At 53.9% G+C, this 18,189-nt stretch overlaps 1 protein-coding gene across 3 annotated transcripts in view; it reads right to left on the bottom strand.

Moving 5' to 3' along the window:
* Positions 1-18,189, bottom strand: part of ST3GAL2 (ST3 beta-galactoside alpha-2,3-sialyltransferase 2) — an 84,390-nt gene extending 66,201 nt beyond the window's left edge. For all 3 annotated transcript variants that reach the window (XM_082369973.1, XM_082369975.1, XM_082369974.1), the window contains exon 1: positions 17,948-18,189. The gene's annotated coding sequence lies outside the window, so the exon portion shown is untranslated. The remainder of the gene's footprint in view (positions 1-17,947) is intronic.

The following is an 18,189-nucleotide window of genomic DNA, read 5'->3' on the forward strand; positions in this document are numbered from 1 at the left end:
CTCCCTAGCTAGGACTCATCAGATCTCACAACCATCCACCGCAGCTCAAAGTCCCTTTCCAGTCAAGCCTCCCAAAATGAAGAAGGCACCTAGAAAAACCTGACTTCACTTTCTGGTTTTGCCGCTTGCCAGCTATTAACCATTTAGCCCCTCGGATCCATGCCCTGATCTGTAAAATGGGAGTACCATCTATTTTGGAGGGTTTCTGGAAGGGCAAGAGCCAGAAAGCTCCCGGCCTCAGTGCCTGTGCTCCTGGGGTGGGCGGGTGGAGGGCCACGGTTTGGTTAGTCCCAGACCCAGCCTGGCCAGCTCTCTGGGCTGCAGGCCCGTGACCCTGGATAGGCACCACAGGTTCCTCAGCACCCTCAGCCCCACTCCAGCCCCGGCTTCCCCAGGCCAGCACCGCCAGGGTCTCCAGAGATTCCTTCCCTGCCTAACCACAGGTACTGCCCGCCCACCCCATCGACCTCCCACAGTGGCAGCTTCCAGGGAGGTGGAGTGGGCAGCGTAGACCTGAGGTCTCCGAGCCAGCTCTGCCCCAATGACCCCCACCCCCAGGCTGCACAGCGAACAATGCTGTGTCCATCCTGTGGCAGAGCTTGTGGGTCACGGAGCCTGTCACCTGTTCCCTGGCTTCATCACACTACACAGAACAGAGGCCTGCCCTGAGCTGCTTCTAAACAGCTCACTGAGGTCCATCCCATACTTGGCCACCTCTGTGGCTCTCTAGACACAAGCTGGCAGCAAGATTCTAGAAGAGACACACAGCACCTCACACGCGTTTCATTCTACAGACGACGCACCCGGGAGAACTTTTCAACCGAGATTTTTAAAAGCCTTAGTCTTTGGTGTCTTTTTTTTAAGTTTTCAAACTGTAAGTATTGGGCTTTGTATTTTGATGAAAATTCAGAATAGTGGCATTTGGGGCTGTGACTAGTAATCAGACCAAACTTGTAACCGACCATGGATCTGAATAAACCTATTCTTGGTCCTGAAAAAAAAAAAAGATTCTAAAAGAGACAAAGTTTATAAGGGGGTTCCTCTACAGGGCTGAAAGCCTCTGACATTAAGAGAAGCAGGAGATGGACCTCCCTGGCAGTCCAGGGCTTAAGATTCCACGCTCGCCCCAAAAAAAAAAAAAAAAAAAAAAAAAAGAAAGAGAAAGAGGCAGGAGAGAGGCGGAAGACCCTGAAGGTAGGAGATTGGGAAAGTAATCTAAGTTTCTTTGAGGACTTTTGGAGGAAGCAGGGAGCAGGATGAATTAAATGGTGGCCTAGGGCAAGTCAGAGAGGAGTCTGGAGAAGCTGAGGTCTAGACCTTATTGCCCAACTCTCCCTTCCAAGGGCAGTTAAACTTGACTACCCCACCCACACCCAGGGTCAGGGGACCATGGTGCTTACAGTCTGCTCTGATTTCCTCTAAAGATAAGGTTCAAAGCGTGGGAGGCTTGGCTATTCTTCACTGTTTAAGATTCAGATCTCAGTCACACCAAAGATGTAATGAAGAGCCACAGAAAAGCTGCCGGGCCCTCCTTTTCCTTCTGCACCTTGTCAGGATGCCTAGGGGATGTTCTGAATCTCAAGAGAAAAGCAAATATTTTTATTCAGCAAATATTATCACAGTGGGGAGTGGCAGACAGCATGGGAAGAGCCCCAGGCCTCTCCCTCCTTGTACAGTCGCATCACTGACCCCTTAGCAAAGCTCTTCTCTCTCCAGCCTCGCAGCTCCTGCTCTGTCGAGGAGCAGAGCAATGGGACTCCTCTGTTTTGAGGACACCCCACCAGCCCCTCTAGTCTGCCCGCCACTCAGGGCTCCTTGGTTTTGCCAGCCAGGCTCCCCCTAGGAGAGCTGCCCTTCCAAGGGTATGCCAAGGGCAGCTGACCCCAGAGACCAGCAACCCAGGTCCCAGCTGTCAGCCTCTCCCTCTAAAGAGGAGGGAGCTGGTAACAGCATATCCCAGAGGCCTTCAGAGGGGCATAACCAGAGCAATACCCACCAGCTAGAACATGGGTGGAGGGCAGAGCCGAGGGCTTCAAGAAGGAAGAGGTGAGTCAATCCTCAACTTACAGACCCCTTGGGGAGAAGGATCATGCTTCCCGTCCAACTCATGCTTATCAATGGGAGTCCTCCTTGCTCAGAAACATGGGTTACTCCAATCCTCCTCAACGCTGGCTCCCCCAAACGCACACACCCTCTACCCTGGGATGGGAGGACTAGTGTAAGTTTGATAGATAGAAGGTTTAAAAGAGAGTCTCATTGCATTCCATTGCTCCCGCCAGAACTGGGTGAAAAGAAAGGAGTAAATGGTTTCTCCAGGTAACCTTCAACCCCCTTCTCCCCAACCCATACACCCACGTGGCAGGGGACGAGCCTGTGAAAACCTGGTCCATACACCCAGACAGCTTCCTGGAATGCTCCCAGGCAAGGGCATGCAGACTGAGAAGGAAGCTCCAGGGGCTGGGGGCAAAGGGCGAATGTTCTCCTGAAACAGCAGATTCGTACACATGGCAGAGAGAGGCAGGGCGTTGCCTTTCTAACTCCCAACCAGCCCCCTCAAGAAATCCTGCATCTGATCACTCTCGCCCTCACCACTGGGGAAGGGACAGGACTGGTGCTTCTGTGTGCCACCACTGCCCTGGCTCGCCCCCTCCCCAGCCTGCACTGTGGCACGGGGCTCTGGACAGGGTCCTCCTCCCTGTACTGTAAGCACCGGAAGGTTGGCCACCTGAAGAAAGCTGATGGGGAAGGGCTGAGCTAGGGTCTGTACAAGTCCTGCCAGTACACACCTAGGGAAGGGAGAAGCTGTGCTTCTAGAATCTTCCAGGCCACAGTCTCTGTGGCTCACAACTCCAGCCAGGCCTTGGCCCAGGCCCAGAGTTGAAGGATTCAACTTAAAACTCCAGCATCTATCCCCACATCCTCTGTGGGATGGGGGGATGGGGGAGAGAATGCCGGGAAAGAGGTCTTAACCTAACTGGCCTGCACTGTGACCCTGCGGGAGAGGGGCCCGGGAAGCAGGGTGACTGATGCTTCGCTGGAAAGGAGGGCTGCAGGACCGCTGTCTGTGTAGTCATTGTACGCGCACGACCCAGCAGGACTCCAGGCCCTCAGCAACCAGGGGGCAGACACCAGCCCTTCCTGGGGGGCATACTGGGATGGACCTGGCCCAAAGCTCTGATACACAGGGCAAGCTCCCGCCCCTGACAAGGCTGGCAGAGCTCCTGGGATGCGAAGGTCCAGAAACAGTGCTTCCGGGAGCATAGCAGCCCCCGTTCTGGGGGTCTTCCGTCCCCCAACCCAGGGCGGAAGTCAGGGGCGCACACTCACTCCACTAGGGCCAGCGTCACACTTGAAGGTGCAAGTGAGAACAGGGCTCTGTGTCCTCAGTGCCAGGACTGTGTAAACCTCTTCCCCTGAGCTGGTATAACCTATGGCTGGAACTCTTCAATACGCATGGCCCAGCCAAGCCACCCAGGTGGGAAGTCTGCCAGAGCCTCTAGGACCAGGCAATATCATGAAGGTGACAGTCCAGGCTGCAGGCACGGAGGCCTGCTTTGTCTGGGGCAAGTTTCTCTAAAGGGCTCCAAGCTCAGCAGGGCAGCAACAGTGGGCTGTAACCGTCGGCAGACAACCTCCCTTACTCTATCCGCCCTGCCCCCACATTTCCTTATCAGGAGGCGGTTCTTTTGATTTTTTTTGCGGCTTCATCTGAACACTGGTTATGAAATGGGAGCACCTTGCGTGCTGGCAGGCAGCCATTTGGGGCGTGGACACCGTCTGGCTCCTGGGCACCACCTACATGCCAGGCAGGATGCAGAAGTGGGGCTGCAGGCTGGAAACTCCGCTTTGTGGTCAGGCGCTTATCTCCTTCCTTCATCAAGACTAGATGACTTCAAAGTGTTCTTTTTGCTTTTTTTTTTTTTAAACCAGAACACTCTTTCCCCCCAACCCCACCCGAAAACTTCCATCAACCAGGCCAACTTATCAGTTTCTATTCTTGTGGCCCAGTGGGAAGAGGGAGGCTGGTGGTGAGACTTGTATAATTCCTGCCAAGATCAGATGCTGGAGAACCACCAACCCTTTACGGCAGCTTGTGGGCTAAGCTGGGGCCTGAGTGCTGTGTCAAGAGATGGGGCCCTGTTACAAGGCTTACTTAGAATAAATAAGGTGACACTGTTATAGGTACAGTCATGTAGGTGCCAATTCCCTGGGGGACCTCGGGAAGGAGCTATATTCCCTCACAGCCAATCAGCCCTGAGTAGAGAGGAGGTGGCCCATCTGCCCTGAAGAGGACTCATGGCAGGATGGGTCCCAGGGATCCGTAGACAGGGAGACAGGTCAGCGCTAGGAGACCAGAGACTGGCAGAAAGGTGTACAGAGGTGCGCTGGTCCTAGGGGTGGGTATCTCCAGTGGGGAGAGTACCCCGAAAACCCTGGAAACAAACCAGTAACCTGTCCTTTGTGAGCCAGACTGTTTTTACTCTTCATACACCCTATCTTTAGCTTTCCTTTGTTCTCCTTTTATACTTAGTAACGTCTTTCAGAAAGGTCAGCCTGTGGCAGCTATGCTAATGAAAACCCAAAGGAGGTGTTTGCATCCATGCCTGGACCAGGAGATTAAAGGGAGCAATGTCCCCTCTCTCCCTCGGGAGTGGAGGTGCAGAGGTGGGCCCTTTGCTCAGCCTGTGTCCTCTGGAGTCATCTTTCCCACAGAAACCTTGGGAATTGCAGTTAGAGGCCCTGAGCTAGTGCCCAGCCTGGCGCCACAGGGCAACTGCCAGCACCAATCCCGCAGGAAGCACCCCTGCCCTGCGCCCCCGCTAATCCCCGTGTCACTAATATTCAGCTCCAGGAGGCAGAGAGCAGGTGGCTGGGAAACTGTAGAGGCCAGTGCACACCTGCTTTCATTCCCCCCTTGCTCTGGCTAAGCCGTCTTCCTCGTCACTGAGGAGCTGATAATATGCTGTGACTGACTCAGGCAGGACCCCTGGGAGGAAAGAACATCCCCAAGGTTGCTAGGCAGGTAATCCGCTTTCCCTTCAGGGAAGTGGCAATATCAGCTGCTATGAGTAGAGCAAAGGCAGCCTTCCCCTTGCCCGGCCTCTGCCCCTCGCCCCTGGGTGAGGGGAGCCAGGGTGGGGGAGCAAGGAGCCCTCCCCAGTCCCATCCTCAAAGAGCGATTCATCCTCCTGGACCTGGCCTACATTATATGTTCCCTGCTAAGATAGTATCTGTCATCACATCTATTACTGTTGTCAACCTCGGGGGAACATGGAGGGGAGGAATACACCAACTGGGGGTCCATCACGATGGTCCCCAGGGAGCGGTATCTTTTGGCTAACTTTATTATGTATCCTGGGGTTACAAGGGGATGGCCAACATGATGGTGCTTATTTGGGGCTTGGGCTGTACAGGGTGACCTGGGGGCCACCAAGAGGTGGGGCCCAGGGCCTCCTTTCAAGCCCCTTGGGTGGTGAGACTGGGGCAGCCCCACCTCAACATGTGTCTATGAGTTAACATTTTACAGTGAACTCTGGACTAAACCCAGATGACCTCAATTCCAGGACTGGCTTTGCTATTCGACAGTTGCATGTCTGGGCAAATCTTACCTCTCTGGGCCTCAGGTCCTCCATCTGTAAAATGGGCATCATGATGCCTGCTGCCCTGCTGACCTCACAGTCCCCGTCAAGATGAAATAAGTGATGACTATAAGCTGCAAGGCACTATGTACCTGAGGTACCAGCGAATTTCAGCCTCACCGAGAAGAGGGAGTCAGGGACAAGAGTAGGCACTGTGGCTAAGCCTGAGGGAACAGGAGGCCGGACCCAGGCTGGCCAATCTCTGAGAACATGAACCTAGACAGAAACAGGTGGACCAGGGAGCCTGCGGGAGCCAATCATGCAGGGCAGACACAGCGCTCTGGTCAGTCTGGGTTGGCAGACAGTTCAGGAGAGAAGACTGGCTGTCAGCAAGTATATGAAGGGCAGGAGGAAAGATGCATGAGGAGATGGTCAGAATGAAAAAGGAATTCAGTCCCAAACTCAGAAGAGCCCCGCCTTGCTCACTGAGCACCCTGGAGCTGGGGAGAAGCACCCCCAAGCTCCCAGGACCTCCAGCATCTTATTAACATACATGTCACACTCAGGGGACAGCCTTCCCTTTCTGACCAGGGGCCCCAGGGGAGTGACCCACTCTGGGCAAGACACTTGTGTCAGACTGAACTTGAGGTCTCCTCCTGCTAAGGTGAGGCTCGAAGCCCCAAGCACTTCTTTTTTTCTTTTTGCTGCACCACCAAGCTTGCAGGATCTTAGTTCCCCAGCCAGGGACTGAACCCAGGCCCTCGGCAGTGAAAGCGCAGAGTCCTAACCACTGGACCGCCAGGAAATTCCCTCAGAGCTCTTTCTACAACACCCCATTCTTGGCTCTGCCAAGCTGGGTCAAACATCTGTACCCTTTACAAATTGGGGGTGACGGGCGAACTGAGGCCAAAATTGTGCTATTCATCTCTCTGTACCTGAAACTGGCACCACCATCCTGGGCATTCTCTTCCAAGGGAGAAGACACAGGGGCACAACCCTCCCCAGCAGGAAATACAACATAATCCAGAAAGCACAGCAGCCCTAGAGCTACATCCTTATCTAGGCCCCAGCAGGAAACAGCACAGAGGAGGGTGAGCATCTAGGAAGCTGAGATGACAGGGGAGACGGGGAGGGGATGGAGGCAGCACCAGGGCAGAAGCGGGCAGACTTGGGCCAAGGCCTCCTCTGTTTACTGGGACCTGGTTGAACGCACACTGAGTGAATGTCTCCCTCATCTCAGACAGATGGCCCCGGACCACCACGAGGAAGGGACCATTTGCCATAACCTGCCTGTGTCTACTCTTTGTCTTGCAGCCCAGGGGATGAATGACTTTGTGGATGGGCAACCGGGGCACGGGGGCTCCTCCCTAAAAGACACCACTTACTACTGGAAAGAGCCTCAGCCTGCAAGTCAGATGACCTGGGTTCTGGACTCAGTTCTTCTACCTACTGGTTTGAGGAGATCCGGCATATTTCTCAACCTCCACTTCCTGATCTGTAAATGGAATGACTCAATGATTCTAAGTCCCGTTCTACATGCTAGCATTCAGTTTTTAACAAGGTGAATGAATACATGGCAATAAATCCTTATAAGTTTGTCTACAGTGGTGATTCTGACATGCACACCTAGCTCTGCCTATTGCCTCAATACACGAAGCCTTTAGAATGGATGACAACCCCATTTTCTTTTGGGGAGTCATCTCTCCCCAAATTTCCATCCCTGTGCTTGGCCAATCAGAGCACCAAACGCAGCCAGCCACAGTACTTGATCCAAGGTTGGGCAAGGACCCTGATTCCAAGTGAACCCAGGACTCCTGTGGCCGTCCTGGGATGGGATGCTGAGAAGACGGAGGCCTGCACTGCTGACAGCACCTTCCACCACGTGGGAACTGAGAATGGTGTCACCATGGAGAAGGGCGGGGTGAGATGGCGTTGTTTGAGTCCCTCATCTTCCCTGTACATGGCCAGCCATTCTCTCAGGTATGAGTCAACGGATTCCCTTTTATCAAAGCATTCTGAGTTGGATTCTTGGCTGTTGTAATTGAAGAAGTCCAACTGATACAATCTTGCACACATGTACAACCATTTTGCATTTCATTTAAAGGAATTTTAAAAAGCCACTACAGTATCGCTTGCCATCTGGTGCAGAAGGGTTGCCCTGAACCTGGCCCTAAAACCCTGTCCTTGATAGGTCAACCCAGCTCAGAGGCCCATGGGCCCACAGGAACAGAAGTGATTCTGGGATTCCCATCAGTGACTCATTCCTGGCCAGGACCCACACCCTTCTCCAGCCGGGGACACTGCCCAGATGTACAGATGGTGAGAGAGCCACTGACGTGCATGGACTTTCTGGGTGGCCTGGGGTCAGGACTGCCCACAGCTAGAGTTCCCCCATCACAAGCAAGACTCTGGAGGGGAGGGTGCTGCCCAGCTGGGCCCTGAACTGGCTGAAGTGGTCAGGGAAAGAAAAGATGACCCTGGACATAGAACGCAACAGGAAGTCATGACCCTAGGTTCCATTCCTTGTCTGGCAATGGATTTTGGGAGGAATCCTTTCCAAACCTGTTTCTCAACCTGTTAAGAGTCATGTCTGGCTTTTCAAATGATGCCAGACACTCCCCTGAACTCCAGACACATCTATCCCACTCATTTCTGGAAGCCGCCCCTTTGATGACATATCTTAGAGGCACCCAAAAGTACCTCAAACTCACCCTGCTCCAAATCAAACTCACGCATGCTCTAAGCCCCTCAAACTGGACTCCCTTCTGTATTCCCAGTGTCTGGAAAGGGACATCATCCAGCCAACCCTGAAACCTGGGAGTCATCTATGTCCCTTCCTTCCTTCAACCTCCTGCAGCCAACCTCTTATAAAGTCCACCTGTTTACCACCCAAATCTCTCAGCTTTCTACCTTCCTCCACGTCTGCCACCATCACTCTATCCAAGGAACTGTCACCCTCCACCAATAGTAGCCCCTTAACTGCTAAAGTCCCAGATCTACTCAAGGGACACCCCCTCCAATTCATTCTCCAGAGAAAGGCCAAAGTTATCTTTCCAAATGCAAGTTCCATCAGATCCCCATTTCCACTCCTCCCAGCAAAACACCCAGCCCTCCCAAAGCTCTGGGGCAAAGGTGGGACTCCCTTAAGACCCCATGGTCCCATGTCTGGCTGGCTGAGTGGCAGGTTAACCCTGAGACCAAAATGCACCAGGCAGGTCTGGGAGTCACTGCTCAGCCCAGAGCCCTGGCTGCACCCTGGAGTACGTCCCACTCCCAGGTCAGGCTCAGAACAGCTCAGTCTTGCCAGGACTGACCCTCCCCCAGTACAGACTTCATCTAACCACAGATGGGAACGGGAACTGGAGGCCAGGCAGGGGAAGCCCAGCTGGGCTGAAGCCAGGGGCTGTGTATATCAGAAAGGAGAGAAGATAGAGCAGGGCCACAATAGCCTGTCAGTATCTGTGGCGCAGGCTGAGAGAAGGCAGCTGTCGGGAGGATAAAACTCAAGAAGCCTATCTCTTCCCTCTTATCAGATTGACCCTTGGCAGCCTCACAGCCTGTGGAGAACAAACAGTCATTAACAACCCTTCCCATACTTCCAGCACAATCGTGTGCAACCAGCCCAGCCCTGGGAAAGCCCAGGCCTTCCCCCCGTGCCAGGGTGGTTCTTGGGGCCCATCTCTTGGCCAGACCTCTCCATCCTGCTTCTCCTTCTTGAGCAATGAAATGTTATGCTCTGCTCAAACTGGTCTCCTCGGGGCCAGTGGTCCCTGCCCATTCAGTTCAGGCCTTTGCATCATGTTATGTGTGGCCTTTGCCTCACCATCTTCCTTCTCTCCTCTACTAAGAAACTCTATCCAGCCCCCTTCCAGGCGTGTTCTCAACTCCTTGCAGACCCGCCAGGAGTCTGTGCTGCCGATCTGGCGTCTCCCATGATCAGCCTGTCATCCAACCTCCCATGCTGGCTTTGGGGAAAAAATCTTGCTAGAGCAGAGTGAGGGCATAAGGAGGTGAGGAGACTGGGAGCAGAAAGAAACAGGAAGCCTATAAACAGTCACCCCAAGGCCTAATCAGTTTAGGCCAGTAGAGGAAGGGAAGAATGCAATGAGAGACCAGTTGGGTTTTTCTGCCTGAACCCAGGACAGAGGCAGAGCGAGGGTTGGGAGGTGGGGATGAGGACAACGGGAGGCACGGGGACAGCTCCCTTGGCTGCAGGAGCCCAAGTTCTCCAGAGAGATGCCAGAGCAGGCTGGCTGCTGTTCAGTACATCCAAGCGGGTTAGCAGAAAGGTCAAACCGATTCCCATGGACGTCTGGACTGCATGGTGGCATCCTGGGCCCCAGCACTACCTCCTCACTCAGGATACGGCATTCCTCTGTCAGGTCTACCAGACGATTTGAGAGCAAATTCCTGAACAGGTCTTTAAATTCTTTATTTACAGATGAGGACTCTGGGGCCCAGAGAGGGGCAGCGACTTGCCCTGGGTCACACAGCACCAAACCCCCTGCGCGTAAGTAAGACAGTGAGAATCCTGTATACACCCAGCCAGACTGGGCCCTGGACTATGAAAATCATCGGGGCCCCCTGACCAAACAAACTGCTTCCTCTTTGGAAGAGCCAAATAGCCCTGCCCTGAGGCTCTCATTCAGGCCAGGCCCCCACCCTGGCCACAGTGGCAGACAACAGAGGGTCTGCTGGCTCCTCTTCCTGTTTTGCACAGGATGAATGGCAGGGTAGGCCCACAGATCCAGGATGGGCAGGAATTGCTGGCATGGCGGGTGGGCAGCATGGGTGGAAGAAGACACCTTGTGAAATATCTCAACCAGGTGTAAAGAGGGGTGAGGTATCTTCTGTGTTAATCACAGGAAATGCCACTTGAGAGATCTGAACTCACATTTATCCACTGCTGCTTTAGGGTCAAGCGTGAATTGCTTTTCAGGCACTGAGGAAACCCCTTCATCCATCAGCTGCCACTGTGGCCTTGGGCTGGACCTCCCTGACATAAACTGCTTGCCCTGCTCCCATTTCACAGCATCTTCCTCTCTAAGGAAGTGCCAACGTTGGCTCCCCGATACTGGAAGAGCCTGAACAGGGTTCCCATGCCTCTCCAAACCCCCTTCGGGCTTTCCCATCTCCCTCTACCTGTGGTATCTGGGGTTTCCTCCTGAGCTATGCTGGAAACCCCAGGAATCAGCCAGAAGCTACACAGGTGTGGGTTCAGGGAAATACAAAGCCCTCTGGGACAGGACGGAACAGAGAGAAGGCCAACCCCTGGAAACTCCCTTGTGGCCGCCTCAGACTCAGATGGTTCCCTAGAAAACCCAAGAGACAGGAACTGGGAGCTCAGGGGCTCTCGCCCCTCCCCTGCCTTCCCGCACAGCCTCAGTCCCTCCGGCTGCTGTCTGTTCCACTTGCTCGGCCAGAGGACTCAGCACCGGGCCACAGAGACTTTTGTTTCCTCCTGACTCTGGTTCCAGTTTACCATCAGTATCAAAAGAGGTATTTTGTTTTCAACTGAACTTGGGTGAGAATGAGGGTTGGAGGGAACTCCACTGACAGGTCAGGGGAGAGTCCCTTGCAAACCCAAAGGGACCCTCCCCACCAGGAAGGAAGGAGGTGGTAACTATGCATGGTGACAGATGTTAACTCATTTGCAGACATTTCACAGTGTATACAAATATGGAATCATTATGTTGTACACCGGAAACTGACCTAAGGTTATATGTCAATTACATGTCAATAAAAAAAAAAAAGGAAGGAAGGAGTGGGAGTGAAGGAGCAGGGTGGAGCTGTGGGAGGTGACATGAGTGGGGAGGGGGAATCCCCACTCCCGCCCTCAGTTCCCTCACTTGTGCCTCCTCCTACAATCCACCTCAACTTCCCCTCTCACTACCCACTCCAGCCTCTCTGAATTCCCTTCAGCCACACTAACAACTTGTTGATTCTTCCTCACCAGAACGGTTCCCTCTAGACCAATTAGCTGTTCGCATTTGTTGCTGATTTTCTTCCTCAGAAGGCTGCAGACCTGCTCAAGCTGGGAGACTGTTGCCTGCCTGCTGTGCTAGGACTTTACAGCAGAAGGATTCAGAGAGAAAGGGTGAGGGCTGCCCTCTGGGGTCCCTGGGTCATGCCCCAACACCTCAGGGTCTTCTGCCCTCCCTCAAGCCCCCTTTCAGGAGCAGGACGGGCCTCATGCCTCAACTGCACAGAAGCAGGGCTGCTTTCTGTGTCCCTCTGGTATGTTTCCCTCCCTGATCCTAGAGAGGAAGAGAAGGAGAAAAAAGGAAAAAGGATGCTAATGGGCAAAGGTGATAAACTAGCAAGAGGTGAGAAACAGAGGACTGCAGGACAGAGAACGACGCCCCTCCAGGCAGGAGATGCGTGTGCTGCCGGCTCCCCTCCCACGTCAGCAGCCAGTGGGGTGATGTCAGTCAACCTCTTTCCCTCTCTGGACTTCCTCATTTGCAGAGACACATCCCCTTGAAGGAAGAAGCCATTTGAGGATGTTTTTCAACAACTGAGAGCAGAACTGTTTGTTTTGTTTTAATGTTATTATTTCACAAATACAAATTTACCACTGACATCAAAATAAAGAAAAGTTACATTTTTCTCTTGATTTCTCTTGTCCCTGGTTCACCTTACTGTACATGGTGGAATGCACTGCATTCATAGGTGACCAAATATCACTTATATTTGAATGCTAACAGCTCTGACTGAGGGGAACAGTCCTCTTCACCCCAGAAGATGACCTTCTCTCTGAGAATCTGTGGAGATAAGTACTCTTCAGCACTGCCCCTCCTGCCCCACCCCAGGGAGGACCCTGTCCCCTCCCTCCCGTTCCTGTAGGAGGAAACTTCCCCAGTTCTCAGCTACAAAGTTCGGGTGGCCCAAAGCCCAGCCTACGCCCTGGGGCCTTAGGAGAGATCTGCAATGGCAACATGAAAGTGTGATTGACAACATGCTGTATAATGATTTATGAATAAGCACCAAGAAGTGCTCTAGAATGGCTGCTTAGGGAAACACACAGGCGTCCCTGGTGAGCCCCACCTAACTGGAGGAAAAGCCTGCTGTCCCCAGATAGCAGGCAAAGTTCAGACCCTCTCCTTGCAAAATGTCATTTGGAGATGTTTGCCCTAATAGTTAGTGAGGACTTATTAACAACCATTCTGAGCAGAAAGGGAGGAAAATCTAAAGTCCCCAGAGAGCTGGGCCAGGTCCTTTAGTTGGTAAGGGCTCAGGTATTGGGAACACGTGGTGGGGGAATTTGGGGCATGGGAACTGAGTGGGGAAGGGGAAGGAGGAGGAAGAAGGCCACCCAGGTGGAAGTGTGGAGACAGAAGAGATGTAGCATGTTGAGCGTGGACAAGAAAGCCCCAGCTGCTTTCAGGATGTACTGGGCCCCTGAAGCTTTGGGGCCCCAACTCCTCAGGGCTGAGGCCCCAAACCTCAGGCAGCATGGAGTCAGGAGTAACGAGCTCACCAGGGTTCCATGTGTGCTGTGAGCACCCTGCATGCAGCCCTCCAAAGCAAAGACACATCATCTCCTGCAAACTCTTTCTCCTCCTGACTGCCCCATTTCAGCTAAAGGAACCAACCTCATCACCCAAGCAATTAAGTGTCAAACCCTAGCCAATCAAGTGTCTGTTCCAGAAAATATCTACTTTCACAATTCTCTAGAATCAGTCCCTTCTTTTCCATTTCTACTGCCAAGTTCCAGCCTTCATTACGTCTCACCTGGACCCTACCTAGTTTTCCGTTTCCTCCCTCCCTTCTTTTCTTGTCCCCTTATGACCCAGCCATACCTTGCTGCCAGCCTGCCCTCTGCCTGCTCAGAAACCTTTCAGAACCAAGCCCTCTCTTTGCTGTCTGCCGATTCGAGTCCTCGTTGAGCACCTTGCTGGACTGATCTCTTGCAGTGCCCACTGCCACTTCTTCTGGGGACTTCAGCTTTTGGATACAGTCTGGGGGGACTGCCTACCATGCCACCAGCCCTTCCCTGGCCAGGGAAGGAGCATGGCCCAGCCTGGGCCAAAGAGACATATCCTCCCTGGGATATGACTCCCAAGCTGTGGTGACAAAATTACAGAGCACAGCTGGAACAGATTTATCCTGGCGACAGAAGTACCCTGAAGAGGCTGGCCTTTGGCTCCTGCCTTATCCACTCCAAGACCCTGGAGGGGACTTGGGTCCTGAGTCATCCCTCAGATTCTAGGAGTTCCCATAGCCCTCCAATGAAGTCCTTTCCTGCCAAAATCAGCCAAGCTGTTGCTTGTAACCAAACAGGATCTTCTCACTGCTTTTTGAAATACCTCTCCTATGCTCCAACCAAAAGGGAAAACTCCCTAAAAGTGCCATGATGGCCTCTCTCTGCACCTGTTGGCCTGCACACTCTCCAGCCTGTAGGCACTGCTGGAACTCTACCTGCCCCTTCAGGGCCCAACCCAAAGGCCTCTTCTGAACCCTCTACGCGGATGACTTCCGCCTCCTTTAAACCCACAAGCCGCTGGCTGCCCCTTCTGCCTTCCACTGTGGACACTAGTGTACCTGTCTTATCCCCCTCCCAGCGGACAGTGACTTGGTCATTCTCTCCTCCACAACACCCGGCATAGTTCCAGGCTCAGTAAAATTCACCAGGCTCTGGGGGCAGACAACCCAGAGGACAATTACAGGTTTTCTGGGCAAGACAGACAGTGAGTGACACAGAGCACAGGGTGTGCTGTGGGTAAGGCCTGAGTCTGACTTCCGTATCCTCCACTTACCAGCTGTCTGAGCTTGGGCAAGTCTCATAAGTTCTGTAAGGCTCAGTGCTTCTTCTATGAAAGAGTGACAACAATGCCGACTCCACAACACTGCTGTGAGTATCTGACGAGCTGACGTGTGAAAGCATCTAGCCCGGCGACTGGTGAGGAATACGCGCTCAGGGAACTGCAGCCGTTATTCCAACTGTTCATAGCGACTGGTTTAGTAGATGCTCCATCAGAGGGTTGGAATCAGGAGCCCTGGGCCTGCTGTGTGACCCACAGTGCATCTCTCTGTTTCTCAGTAACCCCGCCTATGTCTACATCTGCCTTATCAACCTCCTAAAGAACAATAGGTGGAAAATGCTTGGCAACGTAAAAGCACAATGTAAGGGGTTCCTCCTGTTTTTCTAAATTTCAGAGGTTCCCAGCCATCCCGTCCAGTGTGCAGCATGGCCAGCACCCCAGCCTGCTCGTTCTGAGGGACAGGGCAGATGAGTGCCTAGTTTGGCGTCTGCTTCTCCATGGCCACGCAGCCACCTCTTTTCCAAAGCCCTGGGGGCTAAATGTCCTGCTTTTGTGGGGCCTTCTTTCAAATAGCCATAGGGCAGTGTCTGCTATGTGGTTACAGGGGGACTGGGAGCTCAGGCCCCACAAGTCACCCCTACCATCAACCTAGCCAACACTGGGCAGCATGAGAATGGAAGGAAAAGGCTAATCCAGGGCAGCTGCCAGAACAAGCCTGGGTGGGGAAGCACGGTAGGAGGAAATCTCTCTTAAGACTTTACATCTGGGGACTCCCCTGGTGGCACAGTGGTTAAGAACCCGCCTGTCAGTGCAGGGGACACGGGTGCGAGCCCTGGTCTGGGAAGATCCCACATGCCACAGAACTAAGCCCGTGCGCCACAACTACTGAGCCTGCTCTCTAGAGCCTGCAAGCCACAACTACTGAAGCCCGCGCGCCTAGAGCCCGTGCTCTGCAACGAGAAGCCACCACAATGAGAAGCCCGCGCACCGCAACGAAGAGTTGCCCCGCTCGCCGCAACTAGAGAAAGCCCACGTGCAGCAACGAAGACCCCACGCAGCCAAATAAATAAATAAATTTATTTAAAAAAAAAAAAAAGACTTTACAATCTGCCTGGATTAATCACCCAAGCAACTGTCATGGACCCAAACCAGTGGTTCTCAAGTGTTATGGCCAAGAAACTGGGCAGAAATCAAATCAAATCCTAGGCCCCACCCAGACTGCCTGAACCAGAAAACTCTGGGAGTGGGACCCAGCCAGCTGTGCTTTAAACAGCTCTCCAGGGGGATTCTGATGTCTGATCAAGTATGAGAAATCCTGCCCTTTAACTGCAAGACTCTCCACTTTAACTCAAATTACTGAACACCTACTATGCGCCAAGGACCAAGCCGGGTGGTGATATTTCATAAATGAGGACACGTCTGAAGAACTTCCATAGTTTAATGGCGGTCAAAATCAAGTACACAAATACACAAGGCAGGATGGGGTATAGAACAAAGCAACGGAATCAGCTTCCCATCCCTCTCGCCAGACTCCACCCCTCAGATCTTCTCTTGCCATGACTGCGGAAAAAGAGAACTCCAGTTCTGGGAAACCGGTCCCCCCATGCTTCTATTCTGGGCTCCTCATAATTGCAGGTAGTTTTTTGAAGAAGAGTGATCCTCACCCTGAGGCATGTTTCAGGTCCAGAGATTTGGCTCATGGGGAAATAGCCCATGAGGCCATACCAAGTGGTTCTTAGCACCTTGGAAATTGGCACTATCTAGGGTTTGGGCTCAGAAAGTTCCTAGAGAGCTGTGAGCATGCCACAGCACATCACAACACCGCATTCCCGTGCAGGGTCACTCCCTCAGGTCCCTGGCAAGCTGGCACGTGACTGCAGATGCAGACATAAACATGCACACAGACAGTTGGCCCCCTGGCCTCCCTTCCTCCATTCTCAAGTTACAAGGTTAAAGGCGTCCTATTCACAGCCAAGGGGGAGGGATGAGAGAGGGGTACTGAAGCAGAGAACCATCTGGTTCAGATCAAGATTGCTCATTCAGGACCCCAGTGGAACTCCCAGAGCCTGCCTTCCTGATGGCTCATAGATTTCCCTCCCTCCCCCAACTTCCCACTGGGAAACTGAAGACTGGGCTAAGAAGGGGTGACCCATAGGCAAATCTACCGAAGGAAGACAAAAAACTGAAAACAAAAAACTGAATTATACACGCAAGTCTGTGCCACCTCTCTGAGCCCTGGCTCTCTCTTTCCTTCAAATCCTGAACACCACGACTAAACTTGAGATCACCACCTACAGTCACTGCATCTTCCTCCACAAAGAGCTCAAGGCACCTAGCAGCCATCCTTCTCTGAACCGGCAAGCCCCTCCAAAGTTAGCAGCAGAAGCAAGATGAGGCTTAGGGGTGTGGTCTCCCAGACTCCTCTTACACCGCCATCTCCACCAATGTAGGAGGTTCCCTCCATCTCAGGGGGACGCTGGAGTCCATCAGACATAATAAGAGGAAGGGATGACCAACCAGCTTCCAGACAACTGTCCCAAAGACAAGATGGGAGTGTGCGTTACTGGCTAGGATTGACTCACCCAGGGACCCCAGAGTGCCCTGATCCCCCCTCAGCAGCTTTGGTTGAAAGAGGCTGCCACTCCCTTTCCACCACCAGCCCCTCTCTCTCCCCTTTCCCCCCAACACCACCTTAGACTCTGTTCTACAGTGCTTTATAAAGCACTGTAGAGTAAGATGCGGGATGGGAGATGGATGCAGTTGGCAAGAAATAAAAATTAAAAGGCTAACTTGACTAAACGAGCAATAGGTGGGTGACCCTACAGGCAGAGTAGGCCAGAAGTGAAATAAAGGAAGGAGGAGGGGGAAACAGAAGTGGGAGAAAGCCCAAGGGGAGACTAAAGTGAGCTCAGCCCAGAGCTGCAGCAGGGAGCTGGAAAGTTTGGTCCCGTCACCTAGGAATGACTGGAGGAAAGAAATGACTCTTCCATGCCAAGACATGGGCTCAGACCAGCCCCACAGGACTGGGGCATGGACTTGGCCAAGTTCCTGGTTTGTGCCAAGCCTCAGTTTCTCCAAAGTGGGAAGGAGGTCAAGCTGTTAGTTCTCATCAGAGAGAACTGGGCCATTGTGGGTGGCTAGGGGGCAGTGCCAGGTAGGGGAAAGAGGAGAGAGGCGCTGATGGTGCAGAGACATCCTTCGGCCAACAGGAGCGGGGCAGGGGTCTCTCAGTAGTGCACAGGCCAGGAGCGCGCGCGGGGGTTGGCGGTGCGAACTAGGCAGTGGACTGAAGTCGGGACTGGGGCACGGAGCGCTTCCCAGGGCTGGGGCTGGCGCTGCGGGCTGCCGCCAAGGAGCGGAACAGCCACGCGTGGGAGCGGCTGGAGGTGCAGAAGCAGAAAGCGGGGAAAGGGGATTGAGGCCAATGTAAGTGGACCCCCGCCCCCACGGGGGAGCCCAGCGCCCCGACCCAGGGGAAGTTGCCGGGGTGGACCGGGCGGGTGTGGGCCGCTGGCCGAGCCAGCTGCCCGCGCAGAGGGGATTCGGGGCAGAGAGGGGCCCGGGGCGCCCCACATCCCGCCCGCCCTCATCCCGCCCGCGCACCTCAGTCAGCGTCGAGCGCCGCGCGGGCCATACTCGCCGCTCCTGCTGCCGCCTCCGCCCGTGCAGAGAAAGCCGCCGCCGCCGCCAGCGTCTGGACCCGTTATCTCCGCGGCTCCCCAGTCCGCCCGCAGCGGGCCAGTCCCGCCCTTGCCGGCCGTGCCCTCCCCAAGCGAGCAGCCGAGCCGCCGCCGCCGCCTCAGCCCGGCCCCTCCCCCCACCCCAGCCCGGCTGGAAGGGAAGGG

The sequence above is a fragment of the Balaenoptera borealis genome, assembly GCF_965194805.1.
Source record: "Balaenoptera borealis genome assembly, chromosome: 19".
NCBI classification, from domain to species: Eukaryota; Metazoa; Chordata; class Mammalia; order Artiodactyla; family Balaenopteridae; genus Balaenoptera; species Balaenoptera borealis.